Raw genomic sequence first — 21,074 nt, forward strand, 5'->3', positions numbered from 1 at the left:
TGACGTGGCAGTAGAACTTCTGTGTTCTCCTTTGTAAGCACACACCTCACAATGAATACACACCGCCAGTGTCATTAACCACTCAAGGACCGGAAAATTTTCCCCCTTAATGACCAAACCATTTTTTTGAGATACGGCACCGAGTCGCTTTAACTGACAATTGCGCTGTTATGCAAGCTCTAACCAAACAAAGTTGATGCCCTTTTTTCCCCACAGATAGAGCTTTCTGTTGGTGGTATTTGATCACTTCTGCGTTTTTTGTTGTTTGCACTAAAAACAAAAAAAAGAGAGCGACAAATTAGAAAATGTTTCCTTTTTGCTATAATATCCTCAAAAAATAAAACATGTTTTCGTCAGTTTAGGCCAATATGTATTCTTCTACCAAATTTTGGTAAAAAAAAATGTTTTACTAGTTTAGGCGGTGATCTGCAATTTTTAGCAGGACTGCGACATTGCGGCAGACAGATCGGACACGTTGGACACTTTTTTTGGGACCACTGACATTTATACAGCAATCAGAGCTCAAAATAGCCACTGATTACTGTATAAATGTCACTGGCAGGAGAGGGGTTAACACTAGGGGGGGGGGGCGATTATAGGGCGATGAAGGGGTTAAGTGTGTTCCCTGGGAGATATTGCTAACCGTATGGGGGCTGGGCTGACTGGAGGAGGGGAAAGATCGTTGTTCCTAATCACTGGGAAACAGATAATCTCTCTCTCTCTCCTCCTGTGTCAGAATGGGGGGGATTTGTTTGTTTACACTGACAGATCCCTGTTCTGCCCTGTTTTGGAACGATCGCAGGTGGCTGGCGGACATAGAGTCCGCCAGACCCACTGGTTGGTTCCCCCGCTTGTGAATGGGTGTGTACCCACAAATCGCCATATACGCGCCCGACGTACAATGATGGCGATTCGCACAGGGGAGCCAACTTGCCGCAGTACAACTGTGGGCAGTCGGTAACTAGTTAAAGAGTGCTAAACGGAGATTAAGTGGTCATCTGCAGCCTAGTAACACAAGTATGCCCTCCTCCAGGCTCAGTCACAGACGCCTATGCCTTTCACATGTAACCATTTCTCCCAAGGATCGATATTTATGAAAGAGGAACCAAAATACTCCAATAGTGTATCTCAGCTAAAACTTTTTTTATTAAAAAGAAGGATTAAAAACACTCACATGCCAATGTACCATAGCATTAATCTATACAAAGGGTCCAAACCCCAACAGTAGTAAGTTTAATATGTTGTAACCTGGATCTGTCCCTGGGTGCTTACAAAAAAAAAAAAAAAAAAACGTTGCAGCTCAGGACCTCAGAGATCTGGGGAAGGAGAAACGGCATCACACTGATCCGCTCAGTGAGTGGCGTTGCAGGGGAGGGCATGTCAGCACGTCTGATCATAGAAGAGCAGGCTGAGCTCCCAGAATACTGACTGTGCCCTCATTCCTAGTGGGCCTGATTTTAATAGGAAAAGTAGAGGGGCTGGCAGGATCACCAAGTATTTCACACAAAGGAAGCAATACAAAGAGAACAGGATACTTTTTGATACAAGCACATGGTACAGCAGGCACATATCAGGAATATGAAATGCTTGGGTAACATTCTTTAAATATAGGGATCTATAGATTAGGTACAAGAAAAATAATGGTTTACTGTAACCATGCTTCATAAGAGCTAAAAAAGGATATCAACCAATTAGCAAGTGCATCATTTCCAGTGGGGTAGCTACGTGTAGCTTATACACTTGAGAGAGAAGCATTAAGGCAGAAGCAATGTGTGGCATCGCAAAGCAGTAAGTAGGAGCTGTATGGGCATATAACATATACGGTAGTTGCTACCATATACGTTTTTACAAATGCTGCCAAAAAAAGATACTTAGCAACTTTCACAAAACATTTATAATATTGTTTATTTAAAGTTGATCGCTGATATATTGTGTTTTAAGTATATTAAGGCCCCATTTACACTAGTGCAGCATTGTAATGTGGGGTAAAATGTGCGTCGTATTGTGTTTTACTGTAACACACAAAGAGTGGTGTGCTATAGTGCTATTCAATTTGAATGACACTCAATCACATTGTTACAGTAGAGGGCAAAGCACCTGCCCTGCATCACATTACAACATAAATACTGTTCATTGTGTCATGCCGCATTAATAAAAAGAGTTGTTGTCGTGTGTTGGCAACCCGTTCATGATTAATGGGCTGAACTAACACAATGCATGGTAAAGCATGATATTACATGTGTTAACTCCTGCCACCACCCAGAGAAATGTGAATGGACCAAGGTTGCCAAGCTCCGCAGCATTTTTTACTGACAAAAATTTGGAAAATTTACTGGCGGAGCACTTTTTTTTACCGACAACCTGAGAATTGCAGAAATTTCCTATTGAAAAACTAACACAATAATATTTGTATAAACATGATATGGAATGACAATACCTATAAACAAGGGACCAGATCCACAAAGAAGTTACGCCGGTGTATCTATTGATACGCCGCGTAACTTCTAGGATGCTCCGGCGCATCTTTGTTTTGTATCCACAAAACAAGATACGCCTGACGTACGTCTTAGTACGCCATCGGATCTTAGGTGCATATTTACGCTGGCCGCTAGGTGGCGCTTCCGTTGATTTCCGCGTAGAGTATGCAAATTAGCTAGATACGCCGATTCTCAGAACGTACGTCCGGCGCATTTTTTTACGTTGTTTACGTAAGGCTTTTTTCGGCGCAACGTTACCCCTGGGTCTATGAGGCGTACGCAACGTTAAGTATGGACGTCGGGCCATCGTCGAATTTTCCTTCGTTTGCGTAAAACGTTCGTGAATAGGGCTTCGCGTAAATTACGCTCACGTCGAAAGCATTGACTATTTGCGACGTGATTTCGAGCATGCGCACTTGAATACCCCCACGGACGGCGCATGCGCCGTTCAAAAAAAACTTAATTTACGTGGGGTCAAGTTGAATTAACATAAAACACGCCCACATCTTTGTCATTTGAATTCCGCGCCCTTACGCCGACACATTTACACTACGCCGCCATAACTTACGGCGCAAATTATTTGTGGATAAGGAACCTCCACACTAAGTTACGGCGGTGTAGTGCATCTGAGATATGCTACGCCCGCTTATATCTACGCCAAGGTACATGGATCTGGCCCAAGGTATTTTGCTTGATTCACTCTTAAAAAGTCAACACAGCATGAAATTATCAACCCCTGATATGTACTGGCAGTTGTAAAAGAAATCACTGATTTTTACAAACTGTCAGTAACTTTACTGGTGGTTGGCAACCCTGAAATGGACCCTTAAAAGATTATAGTGGCATAATAATTATAAGATTATTTGCCAGTGTGAAAGGTCCATACGTTTTCCATCCCAAGACTCCTGAAATGTGTGCTCCTCGTATCAAAGATAACTAGCACATAATGTATAAAAGGGCTTTATCTGTGTTTAATTTGCCCATATATGGACATCCTAAAAAAAAAAAAAATCGAGCTGACTAAGCTAAAATGCTTTACCTCTCATACAAGGCATGTATCCAATGAAAAAAAAAATGTATGCATATTATTAACATATTAAACCATCTGTCTGCTTATCAAAAAGGTTAAACATCCTGTTAGACTAAATTCATTCTACAATTGTTAGCTTAAATTAAAAAAAAGGGCTAAAATAAATTAGTAGCTAATTCCCCTTTTTTTTTTTTTTTTTTGTAAAAAAAAAAAAAAAACTTCCAATTTTGAGAGATAATTAAAATTAATTATTAAAAACATGCCATTTGAGTCAGAGGCAGTAAATGCATCAGTTAATTTATGGCAATTTATGCTCAATTCATCACGCACATGAAAAATGCATAAGAGATCATTCGATTTGGATGTTGGTGAAATTCTTATTAACATGCCGTTCCAATGAAGAATTTATTTACCGATTGCTACGACACAGTTGTGCGCACGTTGTATTGTTTGCAGAAGGCTTTGCCTTATTTGGCGGCGGTTGAGTTTTGCTGGAAATTGCAAAATTAAAAACGTTATTTCACCAATAAGTAGATCACATTCCACTGATGAAAAATTAATGGATCTAGAGGAAGAAGTGTAATGAACGGTGTACCTCTCAAGAGACTGGTAAGCTTCGCACAAATCAAGAGTGGCGACAGAACGTCCTTCCTAGAATTTTCATAGGCTGTGCAGCAGCATAAAAGCCATGGCTGAGTCAGTGTCTGCATTAATAAGCAACACACAGCACGCTGAATATGTTTTTTTAGTATGCAAAGCCAGTTATTTTATTATTTTATTTATTAGTTTATATAATATTTTATTTTTACACTACCAGCGAATCTCTAAACTCTATGAAAAACCAGAGCAATACACAAAAAAAAAAAAAACTTTCCCAATTTGTGAACTACAGCTCCTACAAACCCCAGGCTGTTAATATGTATATGTATTCATGTATTTCACTTCAGTCTCTTCTTTCCAGCCGAAAAGCAAAACCTTTGCTCTTGGGGGCTCAGAAATCACATTGAGATCTCTGCAACGAGTGCAGCAACATCACCACATGCTTTTCCAAATAAATTATTAACGGGTCAATTCATTCACATGTTTTTCTGCCCCTTGTTAGCATTATAAATTAGCACTCTATCTGGTTTCCAAAAATCATATGCAACCAGAGCTAGTTCTTCCAGGAGGAAAAATAAAATAAAATACATACACATTTTAAAGACTGCTGTGACCTCATAAAAATGCAAAACATTTTTAGATTTGAATAAGAAAAGGCACCATTGTTGGCGTTCTCCAAGTATTTAGTGCATATTACAAGGTAGTAGAACACCAAATATATATATATATATATATATATATATATATATATATATATATATATATATATATATATATATATATATATATATTTAAATTTATATATTATTGCATTGTATAAACAGATTTTATTTTATAGTTTTTATTTTATTTTAGCGGGTTGCTAGCCTGTACAATTAAATGATTTTAAACATATACTGCAAACTTTTGCCATTTAGAAAATTCTTATTTTTAAAGCTAAACTCAAGGCAGATAGAAAACACATAAAATAATGCAGCTCTGTAATTATTAACCGTTTGTCTACTGGGCCCTTTTTTGACCCCCTTCCTTCCCAGGCCAATTGTCAGCTTTCAGAAAATTTTATTTTTTTTCACACAAAATGGTGCTTTTTTCTTAGTTTCTGTTATTAAATTTAGCAAACAGGTCATTTTTTTTTCTTTGCTGATGTGCGCTGATGAGGCTGCGCTGATGTGAGCTGTCGAAGCTGCGCTGATGAACATTGATCGGCAGCACTGATGGGCACTGATGAGGTGGTACTAATGGGCACTGATGAGGTGGCACTAATGGGTACTGATGAGGTGGCATAGGTGAAGTTGCACTGATATGCGGCACCGATGGGCACTCATAGGCAGCATTGATGGGCACTAAAAAGCAGCACTGAAGGGCACTAATAGGCATTACTGATGGGTATCGATAGGTGGCACTGATGAGCACAGACTGCCAGCACTGATGGGTACGGTTAGGAAACACTGATGGACACTGTTGGGGCTGCATGGAGCATCAGGACACTGATGATCAGTGCCCTGATTATCAGTGTTGATGTCCCCTTTCACACTTGTCAGTTACCAGCTCTAATCACGCTGTTACAGCATGAGGAAAGGAATGTTGATAACAGCACTGCGATTGACCCTTTACCCCAATCACTGACCGCACTAGTGGCACCTTGCAGCGGGCACGGGGGGGGGCACAGTTCTGGGTGGATGTCAATAGACACCCGCTACCAGAACTGGATGACCATGCTATAGCCGTCATTCAGCTACAGTGCGGTTGGCAAGTGGTCAATTCATCATTAAAATGCATGTTTTAAATGCAAGTGACCTGATATCAAGCTCTGTACAGCAGGGATAGAGTGTGACATGAATAAGCAACACAAGCAGCCATGACATAAAGCATGCTCATAGGAGGAAAAAGCAGAGAAGCGGAGAGATGAGCTTATTGCTGTGCTGTTAATCCTTTCACTGTCCAGCAAGGTCTAGTGCAACCTGGGCTCAGAAAAAGTGGATACATGGTGCTGGCCATGAATATATCTAGTGGCAAAAGAAAAGTATGGCCAGATAAATTTCTAAACTGCAGGTGAATATTGCAGGAAAAGCTGTTTTATTGTGTATTTTATATATTAATGGTCTATTCATTTTTGCTTTGTTATTTTTGGCTGGAATTCTGCTTTCTTCCAATGCTCACAGAATATGATAAAAAGTCGAGACTCGTGTCACAATCCAGATTTTGTAGCAGTGGTTTGTAACATCTATAGAATCACTTTCATTACTTTTTTGTTGCTTGTAAAAAATAATGAATAGCAGTCAATGAAAGATTTGCGCAGTAGAAAAACTAAGCGTTTTGGAGCTGCATTGCTGAATGATTGACTTTTTTGCAAGCTAGGATACGAAATTGCCAACTTCAGTAGCTTCTCAGAATATACAATGCAGCTACTGATAATCATGGTAGACCAGCAGTTTGAAGCTGCCAAGAAAGCAATGTAATTCAGCTATCAAAGCAAATCTGTGACTAGCTACAAAATGAGAAAATAGGCAGAGAGCTTTGTGGGTACAAAAGATCTCCTCTATAAAGTTGTTAGAGTGACATGGCCTTAAATTTGGTAAAAATTGACAATTTATGACAAGCATCCTAACCAGTCTATTCACGAGGAACTGCAAACATTGTTCAATGCAAAGAAGAAGAAAAAAATAAAAAAAGTTTCAAGCTCTAGAAAAACTGTGCTACGTGAAAGCTATTGTCAAACATTGCTAAAAACCCAGAAACACATTATTAAACATTAAATTGCATACATATAGAAATCAGAATGGATGTGTAACATAAAATTCTAGGCGCAAGCTGAAAATACCAGTCTATAACATGTGGGACATCAATCACCTTGATTAGAATGTTGCAGAAATCATACACGCTGGTTTCCGAATGGTTCCCAAGTGAGTAAATATTCCTGCACGTGGTAAATTTACAGCCTAACTGGTAATGTCATAAAGTTTTCATTGCGTACAAGCAGGTATACCCACATTGACATCTCTGGTAGGGCTATTTTATACCCATAATTGATCGAGTGGAAGGCACAAAAACCCAAACAAAGCATAATCCAATTTGTAACAGTGTGAATAACAATTCCTTCCTGATCTGGTGTTGCTATGGCTATTTTAGTGATTTTTTTTATAACATAAATATGGAATAACATTTTAAGACCATGTATTGTTTATACGCTAAGATTCTCCTATTGATATGCTATGGAACCTGTTGGACTGGAAATTAGGTTACAGGAAACAGAGGGAAGGAAAAGAGGACTTGGACACAATAATGTGCTTGAGACAAAAGGAGTAGTACTGTTTTTTTGTGCTAGAGACAGAATAGAAGCTTTATAGGACTCCATAAGGACATACCAAGGAAGGTCTGTGCCAGAAGAAACTTTGAAGCCCTGTGCACACGCTCAGTTTTCACGGCGGTAAAAAGTTTGCCATGAATCCCGGCCGTGTGTATGCTCTGTGCGCAGTGCCTCGAGTATTAGTAAATCTGGCGGCAAAAAAGCCATAGGGAATCCAGACAGGAAAATAGAGAGAAGGTTCTCTATTTTGCCGCCAGGATTCCCGGCTGTTTTCCTGATGGGAAACTGCTAGGAAGCATACACACGTCCGGTTTTCCCGGCCAAAAGCTCTCCTGGCAGTTTTCCTGGCAGGAAAACCGGTTATGTGTATGCTTTCGCCCGATTTCCTGCAATCGGCAGGGTTCCTGGTTGCCAACAGAGATTGCGAAGCCACTATTCCCTGACCTAAGTAACTTTTTAGTGTATACTTATTGTATACAAACCATTATTCATGCTTATTCGCTAGGAAGCAGCATGTGTATCTCTTGGTCTTGTATTGTTTTCCTATAATTGTAAATGGTTTGTATGTGCAACATTTATTTATAGACACGTGCATGATGAAAAAAAAAATGTTGTATAGTTTTGTTTAGGTTTGTTAATCAATTTTTTTTATTCATTCAATTCGGTGGATTCGTTCCGAATTTTTTTTATGCCCGTTTCAAATTTTCTTAGAATTTACAGATTTTTTCGATTTGGAATGTTCGAATCAATACATTTTGAATTGGTTAAATCTAAAAATGTTGATTTTTTTTTTTCCGATTAGAATCCGTGGGCGGCCCATCAGGGGCACCCGGGCTCCACCCCCTCTATCCACTCCACCCACCTATTTGCAATGGATAGATTCATAGCATGAATCTATTCATGGCCGCCGCGGCCTCCCCCTATTCATGCGTCCGGCTCCTTTCAGGGCACCAGGTGCATGAATTACAGCTGAAGTTTTTTTTTTTTTTTTTTTAAAGCACCTGATTAGAGCCAGAGGCTCTAATAGGCTTCAAAATCAGGTGGGCTCAGGTCACAGAGGTGTGTTACAACAGCGAATGAAGAGAAGACTCCTAATTGGCCACTGAGGAGGAGGGAGGAAACGGAAGCCGCCGCCAGTATGATGACCCAGAGAACAGAAGGAACGAACCGAACATGTCTATTTATTTAGTAAAAGTACTGTACATTAGGGGGCAATGTGTACCGGCTGGTACCGTGTCCCCAAAGTCCGGGAGATCAGGCACAAAAAGGTGACTAGAGTATAAGCCGAGGGGGAATTTTCAGCACAAATAAAAATGTGCTGAAAAACTTGGCTTATACTCGAGTATATACAGTATGTAACATCGATGTAGGAAAAAAATGTTTTGATCCTGCCAGTGAAGTCCAACTAATGCAGCTTTTTGTGATTGTGCTGCCAGAATACTGCACTGCTTCTGAACTCAGAGTAAAGTTGCCACTCTCATGTAGGCAGTAGCATTAAAAGATGTAGCCGGGGCATAGCTATCAGCCACAGGCGTGCTGAGCCTACTGCATTAGGGTGTGCACCTCAAATCTCCAACATAAACGTGTGTGTGTGACATATTTACTGGCCTCTTCCCCACGATCCATCCTGAAACAATGGGGGGGGGGCAAGGGGGACCCGGGTAGCAGAAGTTGAACAGGGACAGGTGGGGTGGCAACGGTGGCATATATTGGTATCGATCCCCTGTATTTTGCTCCTGTGGCAGCTAAATGTCGGGGAGATGGAGGTGAGGAGAAGCCTACTTTCAGCTGCTGCAGGAGAAAAATACAGATCGGTTCCACTAAATTCCACCCCCACTGATTCTAGGGGTCGGCAAGGATCCTGTTTTACCTGTCACCTGCCCATGATCGGCAGGTAGATCGCGATTTACGGGTTGCCAACCTCAGGATTAGGATGTGCCAAGGCACTCCTGGCACACCCCTTGCACAGGCCTATGCTATCAGCATTGTCATTGCCAAGTGACAAACCTGCAGCATGTCAATTGGGCCCCAGGCGTCACTCCTCGCAACAGGAGTTTGGGGGATCTATACATCATCTCTGTGTCACATAAAGAAAGGCGTTGAGCTACTAAGAATGGACGCATTACAACATGCGACCAGAGCTTAGCGTTTAAAAATACAGTTCAAGGTCAATATTCCAATACACCCCAATATCCAAGTGATTATCAGTAAGGGACCCCAGGCGTCACTCCTCACAAACAGGAGTTTGGGGGTTCTCTACATTATATCACTTTGAGCATATAGGGATGTATTAGGCCACTAAGGGAGATGCTATGAAATAGCATCAACCCCTAGCATAGAAAAGTTAGAGCGAACATGTTCAAACAGTTAGGACAAGGCCTATAAGGATATGTACGTATGTCAAGCTCGTAGTGAATAAAAGTTATCGTAACAAGTAGTACTTGCGTATGAGAGCAATATAGCCAAGGTAATAGTAGTTGCATATGAGAGGCAATATAGCTCAGGTAATAGTAGTTACATACATGAGATAATTATTGCAGACGTAATAGTAGTTGCATGAAAGAGGCAATATAGCTCAGGTAGTTATAGTTGCATATATGAGATAAATATTGCTCTAGTAATTTGAGGGTAGCTGACCCTTTAAGGTACTCCTTAGCAAACAGTCCTTAGCACAGAAGTATCTCCCAAATAGTATGTTGATATCCACACGGTACATTTAGTAACACAAATATATTAGATGGAAAACTAGCAGTAGATCTTCTTATAGGACTACAAGTGATACAATTGCTACTTATCCGTTTGTAGGCTTCTATGCAGGAGAGCATCCGTGGTGTAAGGTGTTGAGCAAAGGCCTCAAGGTTGTCCCCAGCAATGCTCTGTTGTAGTAGGTGCCTTAGCACCAAAGTAGTAGTTGTTTCCTGGAGCAGTGTCGCAGCATAGGGAGCAAAGACAGTGGTATGTGTAGCGTGGCCGAGCCCTGGCTGACAATAATAGAACAAAGTATCTATTTAAAATGAATGTCTTTATAGGCAGTGGAAAGGTACAGTGCATTAGCACTGATTCAAGCAAAGCGCCGTTAGCGGCACACTTCCGGGTTCCAGGCTGGAACGCAGCACGGCGCTGGGCGATGACGTCATTGCGCAAGCACCGTATGCGCTCCAGCATGAAACGCACTACGGCGCTGAAAGCGCCTGATTACAGAAAGTAACAGGGCCGCGGAGCGCCTGTTACAGCAAGACATACTCCAATATTATATATATATATATATATTTATTTATTTTTTGGGGGAAGGGGTTTGGATAGCGTGTGGAGGAATATATAATTTTATTGCTATTCATGCCTCTGCTGAGGAGACTATTCTTTATTTGTTCTATGTTGTCACTGGGACAGAAAGTGGTGAGAAATCTAAAATGTTACATTTGTCATTGCATCAGAAATATGGAAGGAAAATGGGGACACTTGTTCCAGTGGCAACCGTCTTAAGTGTATTTCCACTCGACTAAAGACCCGTACACACGGTCGGACTTTTTGCCAAAAAACTTCAAAATCTGCAAGTTTTCAAATTTGTCCAATCGTGTGTACGCTCCATCGGACCAACTTTTTCGGGTTTCATCGGACAAAAAGTTCGGTCTGCAAACAGACAAACTTTTTGGCAACAAAAGTCCAATGGTGCATAGTCCGACCGTGTGTACAGCAAGCCATCGGACTTTTGTACAAAGTGCAAATACGCATGCTCAGAACCAATGTTAAAATCAACCAACAATAGCAGAAGTTAACCAAAGGGTGGCGGTAAAGAGCAGAAAAGAGCAGAAAAACCACGTGATGTTGGGAAAGTTTTAGAAAAGTTTGCAGAAAAGTCAGAGCGTGTGTATGCTATGGGTGTGACCGGACAACTCCCTTCGGACAAAGATCCAAGGGAAAGTTTGTTTGATGTCCGACCGTGTGTACGAGGCTTTAGAGAGACTTCCTCGCACCTCCAGAACAGAAAACCATCTCACCACCAGTGGGAAACAAAAAGCAAAACAAAAAAGGGTTTAAACGTGAAAAGTAAAAGAAACAAAAACAAATGAACTGTTCTTTTGTAGCTAGTGAGACTGCAGTTGACATGCGATAATGAAAATGCAGTGCGCAAACATGCAAAACATTATGTCTACTACTAGCGAATGAATGCTAACCAGATGAATTTGTCTTCAATAGTGACCAATCTATAACGTTCAATCCCCAGACACTTTTTAAAAGCACAGCCCTGACCTTCTCCAATAGAAAAGATAAATGTGCTGGCATAAAAATGAATTAAGCTTCACAGTCAATACGGACCATCATTATTTAAGGAATCTCAGTCTCTTTATTCCTTCAAGCACTATGTGTCTCGTATAGTCTTTCAAAAGCTATAACATTACCCTCATCACCTCGCTCAGCTCTGTTTACCACCCTATTACTTGGATATTGATTGTTTTCAATGACTTTGTAAATCGAGAGACTAAGCGGCATCAATAGTGAATATAACAGCAAAAAAAAAAAAAGGTTCGGACAAAACACATTAAGGATGAGGATCAGCACAAAAACATATCATGCATTGACCAAAATCATTTCCCACCCAATAAAAGGAAACAAGTGTTAATCTTGGTTCTATGATAAAACAAGATGTATGGATTAATTAGAGAATACAAATTTTAAATGTTACCAGCACAGCACAGAAGTTTTTAAATGCATTTTTCGCTTTATTTACTTTTAATGAGCGGACTCTGAGTGACAGCTTCTTCTAAAGATTCCCAGACAGAAGCAAAGCTGGAAAATTAAAGAATGGGTAGGTTTTAGACCTTATTTTTGGAAAATTTCATTTTGTAACAGTGATTAAAGTATACGTAAACCCAACCACTAAAATCTCATATAAGCTTTATCGTGTTAATGTCATATCAAAAGTTATATTCAATATTTTTAAGTCTGCAGCTTTCATTAAAATAATACCTGTTAATCTTGCCATGAAGCTCTGTGTCCAGGCACTTTCCGTTATTACTGTAGTTATATATTGTTGGGTAAGCATATTAAGCAATATGCGGGGACCCCATGGTATAGCTCAAAGGAGCTGCATATCCCTCTCCCATTCCCTTGCTTCTATTTGCAGGTTGCTACTGGCTACAGCAAAAGGTCAAGTTGCACAGCAACAGGCAGCAGATTGGGCAGAATTGATGGGCAACAAATACCCGCGCTGCAGGAGCAGTTAAAAGGAGTGCACCTGCCATTAATCACCACCCTCAAGACCGATTTGTGACTGCCACCCACCCTCCTGTGTCTTTACGAAGTCATGGCATTATTTAGTGGGGGATTAGTCGTCCAGCATTGTCTGGATGGACATGTCTGGAATTTTGTTACGAGTTGTTTTTTAGCCAGGAAGGCTTCATAGTTCAATAAAATGTATTGTTTACGATGTAACCCCTTGAATAACACTGTGGCCAATGTTAACATTTTGCTAAACAAATAAATATTTGAAAAAAATTGGTTTGTATATTGTCTCTATTTGTTTTGCGATAATCCCTTTGTGCTAGCCTATGTGACAATATTCTGTCCCCATTTTAAATAGCAAGTGTTTAGGCTACATGGCGGTTTAGCAAACGAAACATCATTCTGTTAGGGCAGGGGTGCCCAACCAGTGACCCGGGACCTCCTGCTCTGGGATGGAATAGAATACTGTTATTAAAGGTCATTACTAAAATCACAGTGTATATATGGGCATATCTGTTCTGCAGTGGTTACTGGGCTGCTTTCCATCTAACCCGAAGATGCAGAGCAGCGCACCTGCGGGTTACCTGCACTGAGCCATACACATTCTGAAAATGCACCAAACATACACAATATAATAGAAGTCTATTGCAAAGTGCAGGGAAGCCAAAGGTACACTGCGTTGGTAAATCACAGCGCATCAGCGTGAAAGCAGCCTTGGGCCCCTTTTTCATGGTCAGTCCAACCCAATTGGACCCTTCATTCACCTCTAATGAGTGGCAGATGTAAACCGACTTGTGTCCTACCTCCATATGCAGAGCAGACATGGACCTGCCATCCACCCGCTCCGTTTATTGTGGCTCACGACTGGTTACCAAGTTGCTTAAGTGGCCCTCGCGCTTCAAAAGGTTGGGCACCCCTGTGTTGGGGTGTACACCTACTTTGCATAAATAGATGTGACAGAAAAAGGTCCAAACAAACCTTAGGTAGCTCTACCCATGGAGGAGTGGCTGGTTGATTGGGTCCTTCTGAAGATGACCACTCGGGAAGTACCTAAACTCACCAACACACCTGGGGTTTTTGCAAGGGATTTATGGGCAAGGTGGGCCAGCAAAAGGTCAAGAGAAGGCAACAGGCCAACAATTATTCACTGCAGTATAATACAGTTATGCAACAGACACAGCCCATAGTGGCAAATATATGACATAAGAAAGACCTACCATTAAGAAAGGTATTACTGCTAAAAAAAAAAACCTGGTTGATCCTGTTCACTGTCGATCCCTTGTCTGTGTCCCCGTTGCAGCCTGAAATTGTGTAAACCAGCTGTTGTCAAATCTACTGAGCATGCTCAGATTTCAGTTCCCTTATAAGCTGTTTTTTTCCTCTTTTTTTCTTAACTGTCCACCCCTCATGACTATAGAGTCACACTTGTGGGTTTATACAATCCAGATTAATGACCGCCCGCTCCCTTCATCCTCCTCCATGCCTGCTAAACACAATGGGGGTGGGATATTACATGTTGATTAATGGAGGTATCACCTGCCTGTAATTCTAAACACACACACACCATAGACATGCTGGAGGGGCATGAAAGAGGTTGTGATTGGCAGAACACCCCCCTCCCCAATCCCCCGTTTGTTTACAAAAACAATAAGGAATAGAGTTCCAATACATATCTATGATGATTTAAACCTTGATATTAATTATGTATTTTGCTTTGTATTTCAAAAGTTTTTTTTATGAACATGTGACCAGCTGTATACTGATTATAAAAAAAAGGTTCTTTATTTACATAAAGAGAAGGGATAATGTCAATTAAACGTGTTTGGCATGACCTTAAAAGGGGTTGTAAAGGCACACATCTGAGGATTAGCGGCCCCCCAGCCCCTTTACTTACCTGACCCCTCGAAAGTCCCGCGCCGTGAATGCACTGGCTTCTCGGACGGGTTCTCGGCTCATTCATTGGTTGATTGAAAGCAGCTTAGCCATTGGCTTGCGCTGCTGTCAATCACATCCAATGACACAGCGGGCCGAGTGATACAGTCTGCGGCTATGGCCGCCGGCTGTATCATATGAGCAAGCCTGCAAGAACTAACCCCCTTGGGAGAGAGCTTGCATGAAGCAGGTTAGTTCTTGTGGGTAGGAGCCAAGACAGCCGCCAAGGGACCCCAGAAGACCAGGTTCGGTGCCACTCTGTGTAAAACGAGCTGGTCGAAATCTTTCTGTGACATTAGCTGACAGTGGGCTGAGCCTGCTGAAAACAAGTCACAGGAGTGCAGAACAAACTTCATACAGTAGGAGAAGTACAGCCAAATGCACTTTGGCTGTACTTCTCCTTTAATGAGGGTCCTTATAGCATAGGGACCTATTCAGAAGAACATTCAATTTACAATATGGTCAGTGAGAATGATGTATAATGGTTGTCAGGGCTGAAGCGATCATATATTAACTTCACCCAAATAATATTACTCAAATGAAAAAAAAAAAAAAAAAAAGACAGATCACCATACCAACACAAGCAATGTTGGTGCAGCGATATCCCCCGCTGTGCCTTTGTGTTCTGAAAAGGAAATTCACTAAATATTTTTCGTTGCAATCCTCTATAAAGTTTTGGTAATGGTTAGTCAAATAACACAACTATGATTTTTCATATTTAGTGATACATGATTACATATAGAACCCCAGATATTTGCCTTTATTATTAATATTTTTTTGAGAAAGCAACCAGTGTTTCCTCCCCCCCATTATTTTTAACTTTCCGGCAGATTTATGTCTCCTAGTTTGATTTCTTGAAGCTCGGCCAAGTAATACATTTGCATACTAGAGTCTGCTGTTTTTATGTTCTGGGCAATCAGCTTTGAACTTTATGGCAGTAAGCCAGTCCTCAGAGGATCCGCCAGATACCTGATGCTAGATACTGTACCTGCATAACCTGCCGTGACTCCAGCTCATTAGAAATGCCCACACTTTCTTCACTTTTGCTCCCGAAAGGATAGACCGAGTGATTACAGCTGCTATGCAACTCCCAGGTCATACTCATTTCTCAGCTGGGAAATTCATTTGTGTCCTTGACTTGCTGATCAACAGTGTTTTTAAACAAAGACCGTGTTTGCTTATGCATACAGTGTTGCCTATGATTAAAATGCTCAGGCTTTCCCATTGAGTTCTTTATTTTACAACCTATTATTATTCTGCACCCTGAGATCCAATATGTTTGTTATGAGAAAACAAATGCAAAGGCTGCAGCAGCTAAGGGATTAATGCATTACATTAAATTTCCAAAGAGGAATGCAGTGTAGTACTGCGCTGTATGGGAGAGCAGAGCAGGAAGGTCTAATATAATGTAAATGAAAAAAATATATATAATTGAAGTCTAGAATTGTGTAGGTCTCAGTTCGGTTATATATTCAATTAATTGTTGCAGTTTAATTTTGTAATTTAATTTAATCAAAGAATCTAAAAGCATTTTGAACATCTACTAACCTACTGGTGTGTTTCTTAACAGAACGACAAGCATTCAGGAAATGATATGCGCCTTTTTAATCCCGCCAAGCATTTGATTCACAAAGTGAGACTAATCTAACAGAAATAGCCCAACGGTTCCCTGCAAATTGCAATCACTTCAGCCTGGATTCACACTAGAGCGTGAGCCTGATTTTGAAGCATTTTTGCTTGGTTTTACTTGGATTTTTGGCATTTTTAAGCTTGGATTTTTGTATTTTAGCTATTGGAAAGCTAGTTATGAGAAGAAGTCAGTTGTTGGGCACATAATTGTGCATTTTTATGGCTCTCATATTTAACTCTATTGGAGCCAAAAACATGCGCCTATGAAGTTCTAAGTGTTGAGCGACAGCACATCACTCATATGTGAATGAGCACAATGGAAAAACATGGAAGTTTAGTGTCAAGTGCTGAAGGGCTTCTGGAAAAGTGTTTCAAATTGCTCATGTGTCAATTGAGGCTTAGATGTTGATTACACCTAGTGAATGATCAAAACTCTTTGTACAGCTTAGCTCTTAGGCTCGGTTCAAACTGGGGCAGCTTCAAAAGTTGCCCGACTTTGAAGCCTCCTTACACAGTGCGACTTGTAAACCACTCCGAAAACGCCCCCAAGTAGTGCAGGAATCTTTTTCTAAGTCGGATCTGTTCCATTGCACTGAATGGAGCACGACTTGTTGGGCTGACGAGTCGCCTGACAAGTTGCCCCAGTGTGAACCAAGACTTAGGGTTATCATAAAAGAAAACCTGTGCTCAAGGAAATATGCCGGCTCCCATTGCAGGTCTCTTCTAAAAATGCTAGTAGTCTGGCTGTCATGCTGATCCTGTGACTTAATTTCTTTTGGAATCACTGACTCCTGATCTACATTAGTATCCAAGCAAAAGCAAGTGAAACTCCCTGATCTGCATACTTGTTGTGGATATGAATTTTAGAGATGATTTATTTGTGCTTTGTGACACTTGTAGGTCTAAAATTAGAGGTGTACATTCTTTCTGGTGATTTTTTATGTCTTGTTTTCCAATATTGTATTGCCATTAAAATTACGAATAGACGTATTCAGTAAGACTTATGACCGCGTATTAGTAGATACGCCGTTGTAAGTCCGAATCAGCGCCGTTGTATCTTTAAGCATATTCTCAAACTGAAATACGCTTCACTGTTGCCAATATATGACCGGCGTAAGTCTCCTACGCCGTCGTATCTTAGCTGCATATTTACGCTGGCCGCTAGGGGCGTGTATGTGGATTTACGCCTAGAATATGTAAATGAGCAAGATACACCTATTCACGAACGTACGAACGCCCGTTGCAGTAAGCTACGCCGTTTACATAAGGCGTTTTTCAGGCGTAAAGATAAACCACCAAAAAGATGGTGCAGCCCATGCAAGGTATGGACGTTGGAAGTGCTGTCAAATTTTATGTTGTTTGCGTAAGCCGTACGTGAATGGGGCTGGGCGTAGGTGACGTTCACGTCGAAAGCATTGAGTATTTCCAACGTGATTCTAAACATGCGCGAGCATGCGCCGTACGAACGGCCCTCATTTACATGGGGTCACGGCTACTTTACATGTAGCAAGCCCACTACCTGCCTAATTTGAATTAGGCGGGGTTACGCCGGGCCATTTGCGCTACGCCGACGTAACTTAGGAGGCAAGTGCTTTGTGAATACAGTACTTGCCTCACTATGTTATTTCGGCGTAGTGCAAATGGGATGCGCTACCCCGGCATAAAGTTACTCCGCCATACGTGAATCTGGCTATAAGTGTCTAAAGTGTCTAAAAAGAGGGGTATTTTCACCGTCTTAAAGTAGCCCCTGTAACTGGCCATTTAAAATGATCACACCCTACCATTCTTGAACTGAACCTATTTATGACCCTGGGCTTGTCACAACAGCCCAGTCCTGCAGTCAAGCACATTATCTGCAAATGGAATAAAATATGTTTATAGCCTCCCAGCAAGAGGATATTGTCCGAAAGCGTCATTTTACTATAGTGTGCCGAGGAAGATTTAAATAACTTTTTGTTGACTATTCAGCAATTGTATCCTTAGAAGTTCCATGGTGGTGTTGGTAAGAATTTGGCTCGGTGTATGCTTTTTGTGAAAGGTAGAAGAGGTGCATTAGAAATTCATAAATTCCCTGGTATACGCTATCAGGAATGCAACGTCCTACTTAATTATAAAGGAGGAGAAACATCACAAGTAACAAGAAGAAACCACATCCCATCTCTATCCTCGAAAGACATTACAACGTTTCATATTATATTATACATGCCTCTGCTTTACTGAACAAGTTTCTCAGTTACTCAGCAATTATTCCAGGCCTTAAATGAACTATTTCAGAATAATTTACTACATTTATTTAGAATCTGGAATCAGGAACTTTGTTTGCAGTTAAGAGAAACGGCTTATAAGAGCGTTCTGAAAAAAAGGACCTATGCCACACAACAGATTCTGTTGCTGCCAACAAATCAGTATCTGTAATACAAGAAAAGTTATCTATTTTTATTTTGAAGAAATTCAACTAACAAGGGGAAAACTGTGTCACTCATTCATCAATCTCAAGCAACACACAGGGATTAGAACTTCATCTTCCAGTCTCTGGATAGTCTATCAGGGGACTTGCACTGAAAATCAATTAAGATAAAAATAAAAGCATAAATTCTATTACTGTGAAAAAGCAACACATTTCCAAAATGTTCTTGCAAAACCCTAATGTAGAGCTACCAATGTGATTTAATAGCCTTCAAGCAAATGTTAAAGCTGAAATTTAATATGCTTAAATTTTACTTCCCTGGTTCTTCCCTCCCATCAACACGTTAATGACATTTTAAAATAAAATATTTCCGTTACATTATTCATAGTTTCATTGTTGGTAAGGTTGAATAGAGATACCAGTCCTTCTAGTTCCACCTGTGTGGATGTGGGTGTGTGAGAGGTGTGTAAATTCCATTCCCCATATCTCTGTCAATTACATTCGCTAAGATGCCCATCCAAGAGTTTTTTATTTTGTATTTATTTTGTATTTATTTTTTAACTATCAACTGCTCCAACAGTAAAGAACCTCCTACCCAGTTTAAAGACTGAACTGCTTATCCTCCAATTTCATTGATTGGTTGTGTCTTCTTAAGATCCCTGAAACTGAATAGTTATTTTATTTTATACTCAGGGCTAAAAATGTTGTTGTATGTACAGCTTTGGGCCCCATTCACACCTAGCTTTTTTGCTTTAGTTTTGTTTTTCTGCGATTTTTATAGGCATAGGCCTAGATGGGGCCAACGCAGCAACGCATTTTGCGCATTTAGACTTGCATGTGTTTACTGCCTATTGTTGCACTTGGCAAAACGCGATTTTGCTTCCAAACTTGGGGTTCCATTAACAATTGATGGCAACGCAAAGCTCATTTTTTACAATTTCTAGGACTCCGTACAGAAATGTGTGTTCCTGAAATTATGGAGCTTAAAAGATAAATTTTAGGTATGAATATTTTTACCAAGTTACCTTGGTCCAGCTTTAACCAATGTAAGGGCCCTTTCACACGGGCAGTCTAAAAAGGTCCGCCTGTCAGTTTTTCAGGTGGACCTGATTGGACACTCCATTCACCTCTAGGGGGCAACGGATGTTAGCAGTGACATGTCCGCTGACACCCGCTGCTATCAAATCCGATCCTGTCCATCAATACCAGATCCATCTGGCGATTTGGATGAAAAAACTGGCCAGGTGGTGCATTTTGAATCTCCCCATAGAGCAGAGTGGGACTCTGACAGGTCTTGGACTACAGGAGAGTCAGGACGCCCACTAACACACAGATCCTTTATCTGCAATGTAGAGAGCGTCCTGACTCTCCTGCTTGCCCCCTCAAGGGAGGGGGCGAGCATGACACTCCACACCAGGGAAAAAGTCTTGCATTACTGTGTGGAGTTACAGACAGAAGAACAGGAAGTGAGGATTTCTCAGAAGAAATAAGGACATTTAAAAGCAAAATGGAAGGATGAGGTAAGTGAAGCAGGACTGCACTAAGGTAAGGAAGCTATTTAGGGGGGGGGGGGGGGATTGTACCTTTACAACCTCTTTAAAAGTATTTTCACTTTTGCAGCAAAATAGGGATAAGGCAAACCCTAAATTTGTCACATGTCCCCATTCACATAGCATAAATTAAAAACACTATTTGCAGCTTACCTTTTTTAGATGCTCTATTCCGGACCCTCTATCAAGGAAAACTCCTATATCTTTGTATATGAGGGGACTGGGAAGCTGTGTTTGCCATAACTAACCTTCTCTGTACTGTGCAGGTGGATCTTTAATCAATTGAAATTAGATTTAAACACTGTGGGGTTGATTTACTAAAACTAGAGAGTGCAAAATCTTGTGCAGTCCTGCATGGTAGCCAATCAGCTTCTAACTTTAGCATGGTCAATTAAGATTTGGCAAAAAAACCTGGAAGCCGATTGGTTTCTATGCATTACTGAACTAGAGTTTACACTCCCTAGTTTTAGTAAATCAACCCCCATCTGTCCTAACAAGCGTGGGCTAAGCTTGTTGAATTATTAAAGTGGAGTTCCACCCAAAAGTGTAAATTCCGCTATAAGTATTCCTCGCCCCCTTACATGCCACATTTGGCATGTAATTTTTTTGGGGGGAGTGGGTGGTTACTTTTGAAGGGGACTTCCTGTCCCACTTCCTGCTTCCTCCCACGGGCCGCCTAGCCGACTCCTCCTAGGCGGCCCCTGCCTCTCGGCAATCTTCTGGGACATGCGACAGGTCCCAGAAGATTGCCTGTCCACTGGGAACGCGCAGGGTGCCCACAGTGGCTATGACGGTGCCGGCGGAGAAAAGGGGGAGAGTAGCGACGCTTCGGGCGGCCGCATCATTGGACCATGGGGCAGGTAAGTGTCCGTTTATTAAAAGTCAGCAGCTAAACCTTTTGTAGCTGCTGACTTTTAAT

The 21,074-nt window shown here is 41.1% G+C and overlaps 1 protein-coding gene across 1 annotated transcript in view; it reads right to left on the bottom strand.

The window, feature by feature from the left end:
• The window catches only part of NAV3 (neuron navigator 3), a 789,636-nt gene that overhangs the window by 636,959 nt on the left and 131,603 nt on the right, over positions 1-21,074 (bottom strand). The gene's annotated exons all lie outside the window — the stretch shown is intronic.

Source organism: Rana temporaria, chromosome 3 (genome assembly GCF_905171775.1).
Source record: "Rana temporaria chromosome 3, aRanTem1.1, whole genome shotgun sequence".
Classification (NCBI taxonomy): Eukaryota; Metazoa; Chordata; class Amphibia; order Anura; family Ranidae; genus Rana; species Rana temporaria.